The sequence below is a fragment of the Xyrauchen texanus genome, chromosome 47 (assembly GCF_025860055.1).
Source record: "Xyrauchen texanus isolate HMW12.3.18 chromosome 47, RBS_HiC_50CHRs, whole genome shotgun sequence".
Taxonomy (NCBI): Eukaryota; Metazoa; Chordata; class Actinopteri; order Cypriniformes; family Catostomidae; genus Xyrauchen; species Xyrauchen texanus.
Window position 1 is genome coordinate 25,592,264 of NC_068322.1, and position 23,503 is coordinate 25,615,766.

General features: G+C 38.1%; 1 protein-coding gene across 2 annotated transcripts in view; it reads left to right on the forward strand.

Annotated features, from left to right (window-relative positions):
- Positions 1-2,142: 2,142 nt before the first annotated feature.
- LOC127639125 (protein kinase C and casein kinase substrate in neurons protein 2-like) overlaps positions 2,143-23,503 on the forward strand; it is a 49,341-nt gene continuing 27,980 nt past the window's right edge. For both annotated transcript variants that reach the window (XM_052120988.1, XM_052120989.1), the window contains exon 1: positions 2,143-2,264. The gene's annotated coding sequence lies outside the window, so the exon portion shown is untranslated. The remainder of the gene's footprint in view (positions 2,265-23,503) is intronic.

The window sequence follows — 23,503 nt, forward strand, 5'->3', positions numbered from 1 at the left end:
ACAGGGGGCTGGAGCCTATCCCAGCTAACATTGGGTGAAAGGCAGGGGACACCCTGGACAGGTCACCAGTCCATCACAGGGCCACACATAGACAGACATCCACTCACACCCACATCTAGGGCAATTTTTTTTTTTGGAGACACCAATTAACCTAGCTTGCATGTCTTTTGGATGGTGGGAGGAAGCCGGAGTACCCGGAGAGAACCCACGCAGACACGGGGAGAACATGCAAACTCCACACAGAAAGGCCGGGGCAACCAGGGTTTGAACCCACGACCTTCTTGCTGTGAGGCGACAGTGCTAACCGCTGCACCACCGTGCCGCCCCACTTATTGATATGTGCCAATCTAAACTTAACTCGTGGTTATTAAGAGATATTAGTTTATTGGGAAGAATATTTTTTAATTAAAATGGATAGTTTATCAAGGTGCATCTATCCTGCATACTCACTGGCAATTCCAAACAAAGTGACTATACTGATTATATCTAGAGAAGTAATTCCATTACATTAAAAGAGCAAAGTTGACTAAGGATTTCATGGATGGGGGTCTACAAGCCATTGACTTTGATTTCATAAATTGTAACCTGAAAATTAACTGGTTAAAATCTTTTCTAAATAACAACAACCTTTTTTTTCATATTCCCAGAGAAATTTTTTAAAAATTGGGAGGGATAGAATTTTTACTTAGATGTTATTTCACTCCCCAACATCTCCCTATCAAACTATCACAGTTTCACCACCAAGTCTTGTTGTACTGGAAACTTTTATACAATCATAATTTCACATCACATAAGACCCCAATATGGAATAATAGATATATCACAATAAGAAATAAATCACTATATAATAAGGACTGGATGGAGAAAGGTATCTGGTCGGTGCTTCATTTAGTCAATAGCAGAGGATGTTTTATTTCATATGAGAATTTTTGTCTTAAATATGATATAATCTGTAATCGGAACACATTTAATGCTATAATCAAAGCTATCCCCAACTCTATTATATGTCTAATCAAAGGATTCCTTTCAAATTCTAATCCCACCACCCTGTGTCTCCCATCACTTTTAATTGGAGGTTACGATTTCAAAGAAACTACCTTTTCAATCAAATCTATCAGAAATAAGTTTGATAACATTTTATTCCCTTTTGTAGTTTATAGAAACTTGGTATCACAGTTTGTCTCAAAGAAACAATTTGCAGGTTACGAACAAATTATTTAAAATTCCCATTAACCTCCAAAGATAAGGAAATCCATTTCAAAATTTTAAACAATGTTTATTCTTCCAGTGAATTTTTACGACAAAGATTTGGAATTGAAACTAGTAATTGTGTATTTTGTGATGAGATTGAAACTACTGATCATTTATTTTTCCATTGTATGTATGTAGAGGCTTTATGGCTTGATATTCATGAATGGCTTTACCCAAAGGTTCCTCTTCTTGCAGTTTTCTCTCATAAGGACATTGTCTTTGGACTTGTTATGAACAGCAACAAAGATGATTTTCTGGTTAATGACTTCCTTATTTTTGGGAATTTTTTTAAACACACATATAAATATTTGAAAGTAAAACCCAGGTTTTCTGTATTTCACAATGCGTTTCTTTCTTACACAAAGGCCCTTCAAATGATGAAAAGTAAAAATGCACAAAAACTTAATAGAAATAATAGAAGATATGATTTAAAAAACAAACCCTAGCTTTTTTCTTTTTCTGCAATGCAATTTTGCACCTGATTTCAGTGTTATATTGCAAAGATATATGATTGTTGGCATGTTGTTTGTACATGATATAGTTCAATAATAAAAAAATTAAAAATAAAAAAAACGTTAGCGAATGCTACAGAACGACTTCCGGAAGTTCATCCCACATTCCCCAGTGAGACCCCCAGAAATAAGGTGGGTATACTGATCTATATCTATATCTATATCTATATAGATATATCTATATATCTATATCTATATATATATATATATATATATATATATATATATATATATATATATATATATATATATATATAGATCAGTGGGTGGATACGATATTATTTCCCCTCTATTTACTATGGTATAGGCGATATGAACGACTTCTAAACTGGCCAATCACAGACCGATTGAATGTAGCTCTTAGTAGCCAATCAGAAAGCAGAAGGCGGGACCTGCCAGAATACGGGTTGGGGGGAAATAACGCATGAAAATCGGAGAAAGTCGCAGAAACATCGACACGGTAGTGTTCGTTTCAACAGCTGAATTTTATCAAACACACAGGTAACGATTTCAACGACACTTTTCATGTGATTCAGATAATCATCGGCACTTTTCATGCTGTCTTAGAAAACATTCTGAACGCGAGACTCTCCGGATCAATCAGTTATTATTGATCATCATCTGTCATTACACGTCTATACATCATGACACGTGTGTTATTTTAACTTCGGGACGCTTCATTAAAAGCGACTTCCGATGTGAACATCTCTGAAATTGAGTCGAGTCGTTCTCTGTAGCTTTGCGTTTTTTTAAACGCCTAACTCTCTGAATGCTCGCAGTTAAAGGCTTTAGATCTCGTCTAACGCTCGTTTATGTTTGTTTATGCCCATATAAAGCGATTACAGCTCTTTATAGTGTGTGTGAATGGAGAAAAGAAACAGGGCGGGGCAGTGTCACTGTTTATTTCATGGAGTTTTCGTGTCTTGTTTTGACTACACAAACGATAACTTTCTGTGCTTTCAGTTCAGTAATTTGCTCTTGCTGAAGTGAATCGCTTGCTTTATCTCTATAAATGCTGCATCTGTCACTATGACGTCATTGCGCTGCCTATATGATGCCACACATATATATAGTTTGGGGTCCGAGATGTAAACCCCTTTCTAAAGCATTGTTGTTTGTGTATTGTGCTGTTGACATAGTGAGAGTTCATTATTATAACGTCAAAGGCCGGGATACTTTTTTCAGAATGATAATTCAGTCATCGTTCTCACAGCCTCATGTTGTTCAAAAGCTGCATGACTTTGATTGATTGGTTTGATAAGAGTGACCAGGATAGTCAGTGTCTTTAGTATAAATTGTGCAGGGATGAAAGATGAGTATGTACTGTTTGTTTCATGAAAGAACAAACCCTGTATGTATGTTGACAGGAGAGATTGTGAAAGTATTTTAGAGAATCTCAAACACATCACACACAGCAGGGATGTTTTTATTCACTCTTTAATGTTGTTGTGTGTCTGCTGACAGTTGAATTTTATGTTTATGCTGCATACTACATGCCCAGAAGTGCTGCTTCACTGTTTTAATCACATTGTTTGTGTGTGTTTCTGTGAAAGAGGTTTCTAGTGTTTTCATCACTGTTTTCATCATTTGCCTGTGGGGCTGCAACTAACGATTATTTTGATAATTAATCTAACGATTATTAGAATGATTATTATACTATTCAGCATTTATTGCAACAATTAATCATTAGCTCTTAAACTAATATTCAGCTTGTACCCTGACTTAAAAAGTTGTATTAAACATGCTTACTAACAATAAAGAGGACAAAATAAACTTTTTGTGATAATTCGTTTTTAATTGATTCATATATTAAACAAAGAAAAGCAACACGTATAGAAACATAATCGATATTTAACCCCCACCACTACCTCTAACAACACCCCAGTGGTCACACATGTGTATAAACACACATAAAAAATTAACTAATAATCATATTAACCACTACACCTCTCTCTCCACTTTACCTCCTCGAGAGCCCTCCAAAAGTGGCAGATATTTGCCCCATTTCTCCACAAACATGTCCAAATTCCCCAGTGTTCTAGATAACTCTTCTTCAAAAGCCACCACCCTCCCCATCTCTGGGCATCACTCCTGAAATGGGGCACTCCAGTCGACTTCCATCCCCTTAAAACTATTTGTCTGGCGATCATGACGCTGGTTAGCTTTATTGATGACCGCCCCATCGCCTAAAATACAGCGTCTGTGGCAAAATGAAATTTGAGTCCCCAGTACATCACACATAAATCTCTAAATTTCAACCAAAATTCTTGGATCTTAACATGCCAATAAAAGACATTGGTTGTGTTTCCGTCTTCTGATTGACATCGCCGGCAGGTGGGTGTGTCTTTAAGACCAAGCCTATACAATCTAGAATTTATGTAAAACCTTGAATTGCATAAGGCGCACCCTTGCATCTCTAGATGCAGACTTTACGTTTTTTTTAAATCCTAGCCCACATTCCCTCCTCAAATACCAAGTTTAAATCTTTCTCTCATAATCTTTTGATAGAAGTTGAAGCTCCGTCCCCCTGACTCTGAATTAGCAGTGAGTAATACACTGATGCCTCTTGACCTTTTCCAAAAGCAGTAATCACGAGGGATGTGCACAAGTAGTCGAATACTCGAGTATTTGATCTGCAGTAATTATGGAGTGGTGGTGGCGTAGTGGACTAAAGCACATAACTGGTAATCAAAAGGTCGCTGGTTTGATCCCCACAGCCACCACCATCGTGTCCTTGAGCAAGACACTTAATCCAAGTTGCTCCAGGGGGATTGTCCCTGTAATAAGTGCACTGTAAGTCGCTTTGGATAAAAGCGTCTACCAAATGCAAATGCATAAATTTAATTATTCGAATAGTAAAAATACTATTCAAATTTTGAAAAGTTTTGAGATGCATGTTCAAGGGGATCTATTATGCAAAATTCACTTTTACATGGCGTTCGTACATAAATGTGAGTTGGCTGCGTGTGTACACAACGACCCTACAATGTTAAAAGTTCACCCGCTCCTCACATATGTTTCTATTAATCAAAAACAGTGTCTCAAAGTGATTTATTTTAGTTTCCGTTCTAACATGATGTCATGTTAGAGCAGGCCTCGCCCACGACTGGTGACGGACCCCACCTTATTATCTTAGAGGGCAGGGAGCAGCAGCTCATTTGCATTTAAAGAGACACACACAAAATCAGCGTGTTTTGATTCCACCCAAAAAGGCATTTACAACATGTTATAATAAATTATCCCTGGGGTATTTTAAGCTGAAACTTCACAGACACATTCTGGGGACACCTGATACTTTGTAAAAAGGGGAATAATAGGTCTCCTTTAAATCCTGAACACACAAACTAAAACTGGCAGTTATAACAGAATGCACTGGGTGGTGCTGTTGAGTGTTGACATAAGTTGATCACATTTGATGAGCAAACTGTTCTGTCAGTACGTTTAGATGGACACCAAAAAAGTGGGTTATTGATGAATGCCCATCCCTAGTTCCACCAAGAAGGAAGCGGAGATGGGGCTGCAGTCCACGTAAGTCTGTTTTATTTCTCAGGTTTCCAGTCACACCTCTGCCTTTTAAAGACTATTTCAGATTACACTCATCAGCTTCAGTGATAACAGACAACATAAACTCATAAATAATAAATAAACAAACAGCTTTGCAGCGGTCAGCTTCTCATAACATTAGGTATGCATGACTGGGACTCTCTCTCCCGGTCTGTCGCTCCGGCAGGCTTTTAAAGCTTATATCAACAATCACCAGTTGATGGCCTTTACTGCTTCCTCTCTCCCCAGTGACAGACACACGACCATGTACCACCCCACAGGCAGTCAAACGAATGTTCAGTTAGTCAGGCCCATTCAACTGTTACATCAGTGCAACCAATGACCTAATCACTCCAATGTCCTGCAAGAAATACACCACCAAACAAACTCCAACCAATAGGAGGCATAAGCACAAAAAACGTGCAGATTAATCAACAACACTGTCCCGAAGGAGTGTTACTACACAAAACAAACTCCAGCTGCTAGGCGGAACTAGCACAAAAAGAAATCATTGACTTTATGAAGGACAATGCTTGTTGGGGACATGTAAATACTTTGCAGGCATCCTTGACCACTATTCTCAATTTGTCCAGGAGCATCAATGCAAAAGCAATCTTCCATTGATGTAAGAGTTTCTTGCATTCCTTGAATCAATCATGTTTCGCTCTTGTCAAATTTGCAATGTCTGGGAACAAGAAAATGTTGTGGTTCTTCCAAGAAACTTCTTTTACTCCTCGCCTCGCATAACACAAGATTTTTGTCGGATGATCTCCGAAATTTAGCCAGATGTGATCAGGGTTTGTCTCCCTCAGTGGATTGCCGAGCCAGAACTCCGTGAGCTCGCTCGATTTCCAGCTTATGGCCTGTTATGTTGAGCAGACTCTGAAGGAGCGTGTCCAGAAATTCCACCATATTCTGACCCTCTGCTCACTCAGGAATTCCAACAATTCGGACATTGTTCTGCAGACTACTACTGCTTTGGTTGCTAGCGGATTAGCAGCTAATTCCCTCTCTGATGACTCCAGATAATCTATCTGTTTCTCGACAACCACCACTCTTGTAACCATCTCAGTGAATTTCGTCTCCATGGCAGTGATCGATCGGCGTATTGAAGCAAGATCCTCCTCTAAGTCAGCAACAACCTTTATCAGCATTGTCGAAATGTTTAGCAATCCATGTAAAATATTTCACCTCTCCAGCCAAATTGACTCCCTGGTCCGAGGCCTCCGGGTGTGTATGATGGAGCACGTAAGTATCTTTTAATGTCTCTAGAGCCTGCAGATTTTGTATCCTTTAATATGTTGTCTTCCTAGAACAGTTTTTGTAATTTTTGTCAACAGCTCGCCATTGACATGTGTGAACCCTGCATGCCGTCACATGACTGACAAAATAATCTTTTAAAAATACCTCTATATGACATTCACTGAATTAAAGGGGAAAAAAATCTTTAATTCAGTAAAAACAATTACTGCAAAAAATCCTATTGTTATGAAGTGATTTTGTCTTGTTTTTGTCATTTACAAATATCAAAAAATCTTTAAAACAAGATACATTTAATTAAGAAACTACATATAAGATATTTAGACTTGCTTAAGAAAATGTATCTTAAATATAAGTGTATTTTTGTATATACTGTACGTGTACTTTTTCACAATTTTGCGAGTGCTGTAAAGACAAAATATACTTATATTCAAGGTTTATTCTCTAAAAGCAAGTCTAAATATCTTATATGCTGCTTCTCCGATGAATGCATCTTTTTTTAAAGGATTTTTAGATATTTTAAAATATGTTTAATATTATATTCAACATTCTCAGAAATTTTTTTTTCTTCTGCAGTGTAGCTGCTAAAGTAAATGTACATTGTTTTAATGGAGATATTTGTATTGGAAAACAAGCTGAAACATAAACAAATCAAAAATCTATTTTGTTGCAGTGTATAATGGGGTGAAGACTACCCGCTCTTACCTTCTTGTTCACGTCAATCCATCTTTAATTCACAAAAAACTCTCTCTTAATAATAAAGCTACGTGTTGCCAATATTTTTCACGATAAGAAATGCACAGTGACATGTAGTATGATTCAATAAATTGTGAGCCATCACATTATAATCTAGTTGCATTAAGTGTGCACACTCGAGGGATGAGCGCCCCCGAGACAGAGTGTGCATCAGCCGGGTACAGTTTCATTCTCTCCCCAGGGCTCTACGCTAACTTTTTTCGCAAGGAGTACATGCAAGGAGCTCCTTAATGAAAATTTAGGAGCACACAAAGAAATTTAGGAGCACAGTGAAAGATTTGATACAGAGTTTATTAACAACCATTTATTGCATACATATTTATTTTAATCTTACAGTTCAAACACAATCGATTTTTACTCACTGACACCTTAACACTTAGTTTAATAATTTTAAAACATGATTTTACCTATACATAATTAATATTTACATTACATTCATAATGTTAGCCAGAGGGGAACTGGCCCCCACAGTGAGTCTGGTTTCTCCCAAGGTTATTTTTCTCCATTAATCTACATCTTATGGAGTTTTGTGTTCCTTGCCACAGTCAGCCTACGGCTTGCTCACTGGGGTTATTAACTCTTTCCCCGCCAGCGTTTTAAAAAAAAAAGTTGCCAGCCACCGCCAGGGTTTTTGACGATTTTCGCAAAACTTTAATGGCCCGCAGAATATTTAATTCCATGAATATATGAAGATGCTATATATCAAAATAAAGATCTGAGCCTCTGCTTTTAGGCAAATAAAAAACGATTTTATTTTATCTTCATTTGTTATTTTTAATGCCATTAAGGCATTAAAGGTAGGCTTTGTCAAAAACAACATTTCGGACAAAAAGCTGAGAAAAAGGCATTTCTATCTACATTTTGAGCTACATTCTCAAAACTCCACTTTACGTTTAAGACGATCGCAGTCTGTTTCTTTGATCAAAGAGTTGCGTACTCTTTCAAAACATGCGTCGTGGTCTTTCTTACCAGTATTCCACCTAAAACACGGATACCAGGAAAATTCCGTGTTTGGCGGAAGCTTTTTCATAAACCCCGGAAAATTCCGTGTTTGGAAGGGAAAGAGTTAATATAATTATCATTTAATTATTTTTAAACCATTAAAATCAAATTTTGTCTAAATTACACAATGATGATTAATCGACTTTATGGACGTTGCAGTTTTTGTCGTCTGTTAATGCTGATGTTCTGTGAAGCTGCTTTGAAACGATGTGTGTTGTGAAAGGCGCTATACAAATAAAATTGAATTGAATTGAATTGAATATACTGCGTGTATGAGTGTGTGTGCGTGTACTAAGGGACACACATCAGTGGAACAGCACATACCATCCAAATCACACATTGACCCATCCCTACTAGAATCAAAGGATATCAGATATCCAGCTGCTTTTGTATGTTGACCGTCTGGCATACTTAGAGGTCAGATATGAGTGTGATATGAGCGTGAAGCGATCGTCTGTGTTCCGCAACTGCTTTCAGGTCCTTGAATAACGTGTAGCGAGCGAGTAAGGGCAGCCGGTGGACTTTCTGGTGCCCCCCTAGGGAGTTGGTGTCCTACGTAAACTGCGTAGCATGCGTATAGGTAGTGCTGGTACTGATAATAGAATATTGCACCATATCAAAGAAAAATAAATGACAATTTGCATAACTGCAGCATCCCACATATTGAAAAAAATGTAAAAAAGGATGCTATTTCACATATGCATTTAAGTATAACTTTTTAATGTATATAAACAAAGTGCATATAAATATAACAATTCAATACGAATACAACTTGAACAACATAAATTGGCTCCGCCCCTCCCTCACGCATCTTTGGTTCATTGGTTGACACAGCATGTGTGATTGACAGGAACAACAGATGAGGCTGTTAGTCTCAACGAGTCACAACGAATGTGTGCGCTTTAGCATTTAGGCCTATATTATTTTATATCGATTTTTAAATCTTTTGATTATTCATATCTTAATTTTATTTTTTTTTATAAATAAATTCTGATTTGCAAGTCGGCTCCCAACATTCACCTACAAGAGCCGACTCGTTCGCAAACGATCCATCACTATTTTAGATGCGGGTTTCCTGACAAGAAGGACGAGTTGCCCACCTGTTTCTGCCCTCTACAATATTTGCAGAACATGACGTTGTTTTCGAACTCTAGCCATGGGAACATTTTGAGCCAATTCGCATTTAATCTATATGTTCTTCCTCCACCGGCTACAGTGGACATTGAAGTGACAGCTGGGGTCACGGTAGCTTCGCTAAAGTTGTTCTCAGCATCCCTAATGCTAGCCGTCTCAGGTAAACCTTGTGAAGAGACTTCATTCGTTGAAACTTAAGAATCCCCTTCGCCGGATTCCTCTTCCTCCTCATCTCTTTTTCGCTTAAAATAAAATGCGATGTCTGCACGTTGTTCATCTTTCTCTCTCTGACTGGACTGCGTCATCACAGAAAACTCTACTGTGGTTGGCACAAGCCGCTTGTGGAATGTGGGTCTTGTAATTTTTAAACAATTAGCAGCAGGTTGGGGGGTCGTTACATTTGTAATCTTTATTCGCACAATCTTTATTGCTCGTAAATAATTTTTCCGGTTTGCACATATCTAATTTTAATAATAAGATTTTCCAGGGTTTTATTAAATAGTTTCACCAACTCATCTGTTTGTGGGTGGTTGTAACGCAGTTCAATGGAAAGGAGGAGGCGAGAACCGGCTTGGCAATATAAATCATATTTTAATGATAAACTGAAACAAAAGACACAAACACACACACACATGACGGACATGCCCGTAAACGATCTCTCTCTCCCGCACCATCTTCCGCAGTCGGCCTTTATCCCTCTCGGTGGCTTGATTAGCCTGATAAGGGACCGGGTGTGTAGAATCACCATCCGGCCCCGCCCTCCGCCCTGCCACAGTGGTAAACACTTGTGTGAATCGATTTAATACCTTATAGTTTGTATAGTTTGTGTAGTGTTTGTCACATAAATGTAGTGCCTTGATCAATGAGGATTTCTTTTGGATTCCCCAATCGAGAGATTATTCTGAAGAGTGCCTCTGCGTGCCGAGATGTTGTGCTGGGGCACTGCTTCCTGAAATTGCATTGCATAGTCCACTACAACTAATGCAAAGCAAAACATGTGTGCGGCTTGTTCTAATGGCCCAAAGAGGTCCATACCAATTCTTTCAAAGGGTACCTCATTTAGTTGTAGAGGGCGCAATGGAGCTTTTTTGGTGGCTGGTGGATTCACCAACTGACATTCAAGTCACGCCGCACACCACCTGCAAACATCCCTGTGAATGTCTGGCCAAAAAAAACACGGGCCATTATTCAGTGTTTTTTCCTGTCCTAAATGGCCTGCCATAGGATTATGGTGAAGAGAGCTTCCCGACGGCTCTTTGGAATTAATAGCTGGGTTGTATTCTCTTTTGTTTGTGTGTCCTGCGTTACTTGATTCAACCGGTCTTTAATAATTGAAAAATATGGATATGCGAGCACTACGTTAGGCTGGAGCTGTTGAACATCGATTACTCTCACTTGGTCAAATGCGTGTTTGAGGGACTCTTCACTTGATTACTCTAGAGGGAAATCCCCTTCATGGAACTTCCTTAGGGTGGGGACACCCTCCTCTGTGTCACTTTGACATAGAGCAGATGTAGACGGCCCTGGCACCAAGCCATAGCATCGCACGTCATGCACATATTTCCATTAATTAATTCTTAAAATCAGGCCAATTTGTCCCCAAAATCAGTGGATGGGTGCTAATTAACCGTGGACTCCCCTCTGTTTTTTCCCCTGAATAGAATTTCAGTGGTAACTGTCGGATACGTGTGAATATCCCCGTGCACACACCACACCTTCAACCAACTATTTGTACCCAATGCCCTGTCTTGTACCAAGCTTTGGTGGATGGAGGTCTGAGAACAGCCAGAATCCACCAAAACTTGAAATGTATCCCCCGGGGTACTCACCGGTATCCGATATGCTCCAGCTCGATCGGGGGTGGCCAGGCTCGCCAATCTGGGAGGGATACTGGAGAGAGACAGAATTAGCAGGAGACACAGGTGGGGGGTAAGAAACCTGTGCACAGAACCGCCCAGTTTCCCAGGGGCAGGGATAAGACAGAAAGAGGAGGGGGCGGGGACATGCTTCTGGTAAGCCTTTTATTCTCTTTGCCTTCATGTGCAGCAGATGCACTCTTTTCAGACTATTCACTCAGTTCAGTAATTCACTTTCAAAATAAACATAAACTTCTTCACAATACTCAAAATAATAAACATTCAATATAATAGACATTAACACGGCACACTCCTTCTCTCTCTGTCTTCTGTGGCATTTTTGCTGCTTTTAAGAGCTCTCTCCACCATCACTGTAATGAGAAACAAGTGTTATAAAGTTTGCTATCCAGCTTGACGAGCCACACCACTCCCTCTCTATTGCAAACAGACACGCCCATGCCCCCATCCCCACACTGAACATTAATTTTGTTTATGGGTTGATTCAAGAAATAGTAAAAGCGATAGTAAATAAGAGTTCAAGTTTTTCTCTGTTCAAGTTACTGTAATAATAATTTGCCTTGATTCTGATTCACAGTCTCCAGTTTTGAATCAAATTAAGCCCCTCTTTCCGAAAAGCCCACTCTGCTCTGATTAGTCAGCTGTCCTAGTCTGCTGTGATGGGTCAACCGCGTATGTCGGAAATGTAATGCCCCTTTCTGAGCAGCTGTAAACGCTATTGTAACTAAGGTAACAATGGCGTCGGATTTTGCCATACCAGTTTGAGTCTGGTAATGAAAGTTTGGAAGAACAAGCTGATCGACCCGAAACACCTTCGCAATCACGACTTGAGCAGGATGTACCACAGTGGTAAGTTTGAGTTTTGTAGCTTTCGTATAGGTACACTGTTGATTAGTGCGAATCCAACAAAGCTTCAAGTAAAAAAGCCTGAATTGTTGATCAATAATTGCATTATCTGCCTGAATAGTCCATTTAATCGTTCTAATAATTGATTTATAACGTATCTAGTGGGCCTAAATTATAGCTTGGTAACATTCTATAAAAATACTTGTCTGCTCATGGAGCAGTGCTGTGAGATGTGGAAAAGTGCCATACAATATAGCGTATGCACATGTTTGTCATATGACCGCACTGATACGCAGGATATCTTCTTGAGAAAGTGACATCATCCTGCTTGACATTTCTCATGTAAACAATCCCTGAGCTGCATGTGTGAACTTGTGTGTTATATTTATACTGGCTTATACTTGAGTCTGACCTGAAGAACAATCTCAATTGTGTGTTTGGCTGAAAGACATGACTGAACTTCCTCATCTTATTTCACTCAGTTAATAGTGGTCAGCTTAGAGGACAACTAATGCCAACGGGAACAACACACACTTTTACACGTGTGTGTGTGTGTGTGTGTGTGTGTGTGTGTGTGTGTGTGTGTGTGTGTGTGTGTGTGGTTTAAAGCAGTCAGGGGTCACTCATTTCTTCTGTAGGAATGTAAAGAATGTTCCAGTTTGTGTGGTTTAATTACTTCTCTTTACACATCATATTGTTTCTGTGACATTAGTTTTGATTGAGAAGCTTCTAGAGTTCAGTGGATACAGACAGAAGACTAACAGCCTGTACTGGAATGATTAACAAAAATAATTTTCATGATGTTCAGTTCTTGAACATCTTTGTTGTGTGGATGCAGATGGCAGACCATTAAAATCCTCTGACACTGTTTCCTTTTAGCAATGAATGAATTGTTAACACACGGTTCTTTTGAGTCATATATTTCCAATGAAAGGACTGTAACATGAGTCACAAACAAATTACTCTTAAGGTGGTTCTTTTTAATTTGTCAGTAGTTGGGTCGTTGGCAAGAAAATGTTATCTGAGGTGATAAAAATGAATAATCTATTTTAAAACACATGTCAAGTTTGTAGAAATGTAATCTTTGGGTCCATGTTGTATTCATAAATATTTGAAGAACAATTAATAGCATTTTCTACAAGAAAACTGATTTAATGATTATAAAATGTGATGTTGGCCTGTCACAATAACTACTTTTGTTGAACGATATGTTGTCCGAGAAATAATTGCACTAAACGATATTATTGTCATTTTAAGACAATTTTATGCCACTGATATAATGATAATATAATTAGGGATGCAACGATCTGATACCTGGATCGGTATCTGCTCCGATACTGAAGCTTTTAGATGGATAGGTTATCAGTCTGATGAGCTAGATCCAAATCCGATACTGTGTCATAACTAACGTTATGTTCGTTACTATCAAGCTCAAAAAATGACAAAAAAGATCCATAAAACCACAATTAAAGTTGTTCATATGACTCGTGCATTTTATTCAAAGCCACGTGAAGACATGAATAGCTCTGTGAAGCACAAAAGGCTGTGTTTATAGCCTTATTAAGTAAATATATAAAATGCACATGCAGCTCTAGCGCGTTATTGAATGGCGCTGCTCTGTTTACGCACACACTTTTGCAGCTATTTTTAGCCTTCACGCAGTGCGCAATATTTGAGCGGTACTCACGAACATCATCTCAGATGTAGATGCTCAAAAGTTCAGTCCACTTATAATATGGATTTATAATGGCACTGGAGTTTTTTTAATTTATTTTTTTTAACCAGAATTTGAATAAGAAGTGAATTAAACTACTTGTGAACTTGCCTAAAAACGGACTCATACAGTACTTACTGGAGAGTTCAGAATGTCAAAATAAAAGCGTGAGGGTTTAAAAGTTAAAGCTGCACGATTGAGATATATTACTATTATTATATATTATTATTTGTTTACAAATTATAAAAATATTTAAGTTGAATGGGTTCAAAAAAATAACTGTGAATGAAAAGTGTGTATAACTCTATAACTAAACTGAACAAAAAAGAGATCTGAATCCTTTAAAGTCCAGAAAAGTTGAAAAAATTTGTTTTCATACTGATGACTTATACCTGGCGTAGAAATCAGGTGAAGATGGATGCCGAGCAGACCGACACTGAACTGGTGGCCAGAAAATATAACACCGATTACAGCTTGGCGATATGTCTTTATTTCATCAATAATTAAAGTTAATATAATACGGGAGCGTGGCATGTAAATAAGCTCAAACTCCAAAACTGTCATTCTCTGTGCGGTCAGAGCCGCTTCATCCAGTTGCGGAAGAGACACAATCTGAGAGGGAGTCGAGACCGGGAGAGATATAAAGTTCTGCCGGGTGATGCGCACTGTAACACGGAGACACTCTTCTCTCACCCCCGCTGTCTGCAGCTCAGATGTCTGATAGAAACACAGATCACAGCTTGGCGATATATCTTTATTTCATCATTAATTAAAGTTCATATAATACAGGAGCGTGGCATGTAAATAAGCTCAAACTCCAAAACTGTCATTCTCGGTGCGGTCAGAGCAGGTGCGCTTCAACCAGTCGCGGAAGAGACACAATCTGAGAGGGAGTCGAGACCGGGAGAGATATAAAATTCTGCCGGGTGATGGGCACTCTAACACTGAGACACTCGTCTCTCACTCCCACTTTCTGCAGCTTGCAACGTGTAGCATCATTGATAAGATCAATCTTATGTGAAAAATAACACTAAAATGACAACAACAATAGTGTGTGTGTAGGTTTTGGATAGACAAGATTGACAAATGCTTATCAATAATACTCTTATGGCTAAAATGTTTACGGTGTTCAGTGGCTAAAATGTCAATATGACTAATTGTTACTAAAATATGACTAAAATGTCAACAGTTTTCATTGACTAAAACTACATTAAAAAGCCCAGTAAACAAAAGCACAATTACAGATGTGGTTGCGAGTGTCACGCCATATCACAAGTCTTCACAGAGATATAAAGAGACATGATGCACCGTTAGCAAAGTGGGATTTCAGAAAATGATCCACAAACTGGACAAGAGGTACCAGCGATAAGTAGAACTTTTTAGAAAGAGGATTTGGATATACCAGTTGGTCATTAAAAAAAAAAAAAAAAAAAAAAACGTTTTAGTGGTTTGAGTGAACCACACTTTTATATCCAGTTTCCTTTTCAGAAGAGTTCATAGAAAGTACGTTACATCCTGCTTAAATGTCCCTGTTTGTTTGGACAATCTTATTTTCATGAAAATTTGTATGTTCTCATTTATTGTTCCATTTTATTTAGGTGTAATATTGAGAAAATAACAAGTTTGCAGTAATGCAAAGATAATTTTGTATTTTAATTTTGTAAAAATATTTTAATTTGAAAACACTGCATTTATAGTTGTTGTTGTTGCTAGTTTGTATGTTTGAGTTGAGAAATACACATTTCAGCATTATCAGTAATCTATTTGTGCATTTTCCTTGATAACCAAGCAAATTGACTCATGTTACCATTTGTTTATTATATTGCATATCGCAATATTAGCCTCAGTAATAGCAATATCATATTTTCCCCAAATCGTGCAGCCCTAGTTAGAAGTTTGTCTTTCTTTACATATTAAAGAGTACTCCCAATTAGTTACACACAATAATGTAAAGAAATTCTAAACTGATTATGCAAAAAAACAACACTGGTATCGGATCGGGACTGGTATCGGCCGATACTGGGATTTCCGGTATCGGGATCAGAAGAGAAAAATGGTATCGGTGCATCCCTAAATATAATAGCATAATAATGCAAGTACTCATTTTCAAAGAGCAATGAACTTTTAATGATTAAGAATATTCAGATATTGGAAGAGGCCCTATTATGCTTTTTGGTCTTTTACCTTTCCTTTAGTGTGTAATATAGCTGTTTGTTCATGTAAAAGGTTTGCAAAGTTGCAAAGCATAAAGTCCAGGCAAAAGGGAGTTATTCTCTCCCACAGACAACACTGCTTATGAACTACAAGGATTGTAGTCTGGATTGTCTGGATTGTAGTCCAGTAGGGATGTCACCATGTGAAGTTTTGATGGTACGATTATGGTCTGATAAAAAAAATCACGATTTCATGATTTTTACGATTATCTGCAAATTTACATATTATGCAACAATAAAAACCTCCACAAACATATCACTACTTAAGTTTTATTGCAGCATTTGTTATGACATGCAGTTGAAAATATGTAGGTAAAGTACTTGTATTTAAGTTTTGCAATTTTCTCAATCTGTACTGTACCTTTTCAACATAAAATATGTATACCCTTTCAATAAATAAAAATAAAATGAAATGTAAATTAAAAATAAATAACCAAAAACAACTATAACTTAAACCATATGTTTTAAATAAAACAGTGTCAGGCTAGGTAGGATAACCTCCTTTCTTTATTCAGTAATCTAACAATCCGCCGGATAATCACAGCACTTTTACGCTCACTAAAATCTTAATCAAGTAGGAAAAACTATTTGGAAGCAATGTAATCATTATATAACGCTGAACCCCTCCTCTTTTAAACTTAAAATATACTCTTCAGATTTACACAGTTTCAGTTCAGTGTTTGACTTTACCAAAAGGTAAGAAGTACACCACATATACAGGTGAAACTCGAAAAATTAGAATATCGTGCAAAAGTTCATTCATTTCAGTAATTCAACTTAAAAGGTAAAACTAATATATTATATAGACTCATTACAAGCAAAGTAAGATATTTCAAGCCTTTATTTGATATAATTTTGATGATTATGGCTTACAGCTTATGAAAACCCCAAATTCAGAATCTCAGAAAATTAGAATATTACATGAAATAAAAAAAAAAAAAGGATTTTAAATACAGAAATGCCGGCCCTCTGAAAAGTATAATCATGCATATGTACTCAGTACTTGGTTTGGGCCCCTTTTGCATTAATTACTGCCTCAATGCGGCGTGGCATGGATGCTATCAACCTGTGGAACTGCTGAGGTGTTATGGAAGACCAAGATGCTTCAATAGCGGCCTTCAGCTCTTCTGCATTGTTTGGTCTCATGTCTCTCATCTTTCTCTTGGCAATGCCCCATAGATTCTCTATGGGGTTCAGGTCAAGCGAGTTTGCTGGCCAATCAAGCACAGTAATACCATGGTCATTGAACCAGGTTTTGGTACTTTTGGCAGTGTGGGCAGGTGCCAAGTCCTGCTGGAAAATGAAGTCAGCATCTCCATAAAGCTTGTCTGCTGAAGGAAGCATGAAGTGCTCTAAAATGTCCCGGTAGACTGCTGCGTTGACTCTGGACTTAATAAAGCACAGTGGACCAACACCAGCCGATGACATGGCTCCCCAAACCAGCACAGACTGTGGAAACTTCACACTGGACTTCAAGCATCTTGGATTGTGTGCCTCTCCATTCTTCCTCCAGACTCTGGGACCTTGGTTTCCAAATGAGATGCAAAATTTGCTCTCATCAGAAAAGAGGACTTTGGACCACTGAGCAACAGACCAGTTCTTTTTTTCTTTAGCCCAGGTAAGACGTTTGACATTTTGAAGCCCATGTCCAGGACCCGTCTGTGTGTGGTGGCTCTTGAAGCAGTAACTCCAGCCTCAGTCCACTCCTTGTGAAGCTCCCCCACACATTTGAATGGCCTTTTCCTGACAATCCTCTCCAGGCTACGGTCATCCCTGCTGCTTGTGCACCTTTTTCTTCCACACTTTTCCCTTCCACTTAACTTTCTAGTACTGTGCTTTGATACAGCACTTTGAGAACATCCAACTTCTTTTGCGATTACCTTTTTAGGCTTTCCCTTCTTGTGGAGGGTGTCAATGATGGTTTTCTGCACAACTGTCAGGTCAGCAGTCTTCCCCATGATTGTAAATTCAACTGAACCAGACTGAGAGACCATTTAAAGGCTCAGGAACCCTTTGCAGGTGTTTAGCTGATTAGAGTGTGACACTTTGAGCCTACAATACTGAACCTTTTCACAAAATTCTAATTTTTTGAGATTCTGAATTTGGGGTTTTCATAAGCTCTAAGCCATAATCATCAAAATTATATCAAATAAAGGCTTGAAATATCTTAATTTGCTTGTAATGAGTCTATATAATATATTAGTTTCACCTTTTAAGTTGAATTACTGAAATTAATGAACTTTTGCACGATATTCTAATTTTTCGAGTTTCACCTGTAATGTTTACTGTGTTTGTAAAATGATTACCTTCATCTGGGCATGAATCTCTGGATGGCGATCCCTCAGGTGCTGGAACATATTAGATGTTGCTTTTGCTGACACTTTTCGTCTGCACGTTTTGCAGGGCTGCATGATTTGGGGAAAATGTCATATTGCAATTTTTGAGGCTAATATTGCGATTTGCGATATAATAATCAAATGGTAACATGAGTCAATTTGCTTGGTTATCAAGGAAAATGCACAAATAGATTACTGATAATGCTGAAATGTGTATTTCTCAACTCAAACATACAAACTAGCAACAACAACAACTATAAATGCAGTGTTTTCAAATTAAAATATTTTTACAAAATTAAATAACATCTATGCATTGCATTGCTGTTATTTTCTCAATATTACACCTAAATAAAATGGAACAATAAATAAGAACATACAAATTTTCATGAAAATAAGATTGTCCAAACAAACAGGGACATTTAATCAGGATGTAACATGTACTTTCTATGAACTCTTTTGAAAAGGAAACTGGATATAAAAGTGTGGTTCACTCAAACCACTAAAACTGTTGTTGTTTTTGTTGTTGTTGTGTTTTTTTTTTTTTTTTTTTAAATGACCAACTGGTATTTCCAAATCCTCTTTCTAAAAAGTTCTACTTATCGCTGGTAAACTCTTGTCCAGTGTGTGGATCATTTTCTGAATCCCACTTTGCTAACGGTGCATCATGTCTCTTTATATCTCTGTGAAGACTTGTCATATGTCGTGATACTCGCAAACACATCTGTAATTGTGCTTTTGTTTACTGGGCTTTTTAATGTAGTTTTAGTCAATGAAAACCGTTGACATTTTAGTCATATTTTAGTAACATTTAGTCATATTGACATTTTAGCCACTGAACACTGTAAACATTTTAGCCATAAGAGTATTATTGATAAGCGTTTGTCAGTCTTGTCTATCCAAAACCTATATATATATATATATATATCATACACACACACACACACACACACACACACACATTTTATTGTTGTTGTCATTTTAGTGTTGTTTTTCACATCAGATTGATCTTATCATGATGAAGCTGCAGACAGCGGGGGTGTGAGACGAGCGTCTCCATGTTCGAGTGCGCATCACCAGGCAGAACTTTAAATCTCTCCCGGTCTTGACTCCCGCTCAGATTGTGTCTGTTCCGCGACTGGTTGAAGCGGCTCTGATCACACCGAGAATGACAGTTTTGGAGTTTGTGTTTATTTACATGGCACGCTCCCGTATAATATGAACTTGAATTAAAGATGAAATAAAGATATATCGCCAAGCTATGATCTGTGGTATTTTTTTCTGGCCACCAGTTCAGTTTCAGTCTGCTCGGCATCTATCTCCACGCTGACATGACATGACATTACCACACGTGCCACTCCCTAAACTGAGACTGAATGGTCATCTTTTTATTAGCGGTGTAGAAAATGGGCAAACCGCTCTCAGAGAGAATGGGCTGTCACGTCCACACGTGCACTTATTTATTTAATATAATCGCAGCATTTTGCCGTCATATAATCGCACAGGCTGACATCGCGATTGTGATATGATTTATCGTGCAGCACCTCTGGATACCCATCTTCAACAACTCCTGTGTAATTTTTTAGATAGACAAAATGCTCCTAAATAGCTAATTTAATTAGCTTCTTCGGCAGATACAATTCCAGGTGATCGCGTTGTTCTGCCATGTTTTCATTTTGAGAGTTTCACGTGCGTGCGCTGAAAGTTCACATTCTGCACGCGTCCGTGAGGCAATCACCTCGTGAACTCTGTAGTAACAGCCTCACAGACCAGCCAGGCAGAGGGCAGGACACACACACAAGTAGTTAGACCCACACCGAAAGACTTATTAACAGTATTTTTTTTTTTAAATGGACAACATGGTTGTTTTTCCAGTTTTTAGCCGTAGCTTCCAAATTATTACGGTTTAATAACGTGACCATTTTAATCGCGGTTAATTGTGAAATTGGGTAATCGCGACATCCCTATAGTCCAGCCATTTCTTCCATAAAGTATCTGCGTCACTATGTAGACCATTTGCATAATGCCCGCCTAAGGACTACTTTGGCCCGCCCTCAAACAAACGTAGTTATAGCTGAAGCCAGGATGAGTTGGGTTAGTGTTGTTTCCATGTCGAAAAGATGCAGTTTTTTTTACTTCACTGCAAAAGCAAAAATCTAAGGCAGACAAATTGAAGAATCAGTGGTTAAAATTGATTTTTATTAGCAGTACAACCACAAACAAAGCCGTATTTTCAAGACGATTACTCCTGAAAGATGGTGCAGTTCCCACTTTGTTGGGACAATCTGGCACTTCAGAATCACAACCTGTTAGTGTGTTTGATTATTTGTGGGGTTTTCTGCTACCTAGATTTCAAATACAGAGTTTTGTGTTGTAGCTACGGTGTACACCCAGTGCACAGCTGTAGGCCTCTGATAACATGCTAGCTAATGTTATTGTGTTGAAATAGTTTTGCCCTACAATTGTGCAGAATTATGCAGATTGTTTGTTGCTCTTACTATTATGAATAGTGATCAAGTGTGGAGATGGATTTATTTTTACAAATGGTCATTTTACATCTGAAATCCATGGTAGTGCTCCACTAACTTGCTATGTAATGTTATTGTTTTGGTAAGAGTTTACTATTCAGCTGTGAGCCTGCTTTTACCTAAAACTGTGTAAAAAAAATGGTTGATCTCAAGAGTCTTAAATAATTTTATAATTACAGTCTGTATTGTTATAGCCGCTATCCACAGTAGTCCACTGCTAACTTGCTCACTAACTCTCCAATAACCCCGGTAATGTCCAACCAGGAGTAAGCCTCTGTTCTCCGTTCATATAGCTCTGATGAAAAAAGTTTGGCTACACCATTCCAGCAAAAGATGACTAACTTATGACTATGTGTCTTTTACTTGAAGCTTTGTTAGGTTCACAATAATCAACAGTGTACTTTTGAAAAACAGTGAAAGCTACAAAAGTAAAACTTACCAATGTAAAAACATCCTGCTCTAGTCATGCTTGTGAAGGTGGTCGGGTCGATCATCTTGTTCTTCCAAACTTTCATTATCGGACTCAAACTGGTATGGCAAAAACTGATGCCATTGTTACCATAGTTACAATAGTGTTTACAGCTGCTGAGGAAGCCTGAAACTTGGTTATGGTAAAGGGCGTTACATTACACAGTTGGCCAATCACAACAGACTAGGCCAGCTGACAAGATGCAGAGCAGAGCAGACTGGGCTTTTCGGAAAGGGGCGCTTTAAAGAGACAGGACCTAAATCAGATTGTTTGAGACAGAGGATGAAAATGGGTTTTGCAGAAATGTACAGTATTAGAAAAATTATGTGTTTTTTGAACATTAAAGCATGTAAACCCATTCTAGTAGACCTCCAAAATAAAATAATGAACCTGTAAATTAGCATAATATGGGCTCTTTAAAGTCGGGAAGGCCCCTCTTAATCTCCAACTGCAGATTTTGTTCCCAGCTCGGAAAACTGAATGGGATGTTATGATTTAGATGGGCTTTTAGGTTAGTTGTATTGCCACTTTTCATTGTCACTGTTTTTAAACAAAGTCGACATATTGGCTCGTTCACATTAATGGACTCTCCTCTCTCGTTCGTCTTAAAGCCAAAATGTTCCCACACTGGAGCTGTGGAATGGGGCTTTGAAACCAAGTCCATTTGGACTTATTCTTCCAAACTTTCTGACTGGAATTATGTTGTCGTCGGGAAAAACACCCATTAAAATGCCTAGTAGCCTCGAGCAACATGCAGGGCTAGACATTAAGCAATGGCATGTGCTTGTCCGACAAGTGAAAAAATACTTGTCCAGAGACAAAAACAAAAGAAATGATGTAAGGAAGAAAAAAAAAAGAAAAGCCTCCATTGTCGACATTTACACCTAATAGGGATTAAGAACACAGTGCAGAAAGATGGTAAATCATTACTCACCCTCAAGGCTGTATGAATCTCTTTTCTGAGGACCACAAAATTAGATTTTTGGCATAATGTTTGTCACAGTCACTATTCACTGTCACTGCATTTTTTTCCCATTAAATATAAGTGAATTGATACTGAAACTAACATTCTCCCTAACTCCTCCTTTTGAGTTCCACAGAAGATAGAAAGTTAGACTGGTTTGGAACAACATAAAGGCAAGCAATGATGACAGAATTTTTGTTACGCTTTACAATAAGGTTCATTATCATTAGATAATGCATTAGCTATCATGAACTAACAATATTTTACAGCATTTATCAATATTGGTTAATGTAATTACTAAAATGAAACAAAAATTGTTCGTTGTTAGTTCATAGTGCATGAACTAATGTTAAGTGGACAACTTTTTTAATGTATAAAAATGTATTGATAAACATGTTGGAATTAACATTAACAAAGATTAATAAATTATATAAAAGTGGTGTTTATTGTTAGTTCATGTTAACTGATGTAGTTAACTATTGTGAACAAGTGGAACCTTTTTGTAAAGGGGTACCAAATAAAATGTATTTAGTAAATCTGTCATGATTCGCTGTTGTTTTGCTCCTGTTTGTTGTATCCTTTGTTTTTGTTTCCTGTTCCTAGTCTTGCCGAGTTCCAGTGTTTACCCTGTTTTGTACTTTGGTTATTTTTTTTTATTAAATTATGTTGCACCTAGGTACTGCTCACGTGACCTCCTTCATACATTACAGAACAACTCACCAAACAAATGGAACTAGCAGCATACTTCATCCAACCGAGCCAAGCAGATTTGTCTATTAAGGAATACTCAATTTTTTTCACCACTGTTTCCAGCCACACAGGATATGATGATTCCACCCTGAATTCCATATACCGGATCGGACACACAGCGTTGGAACTACCGGAGATCGGAAAACACACGTGGGAGGAATACCTGAAGATTATATTAGAAACACTCAGTTCAGAGGATCCTCCTCTCTAAATCCTATCCCAGCTTCGGAGCCTTCGATGCCCGAGTCCGCTCCACGTCATGTCACAACCAATTCCGAGTCCGCTCCACGTCATGTCACAACCAATTCCGAGTCCGCTCCACGTCATGTCACAACCAATTCCGAGTCCGCGCCA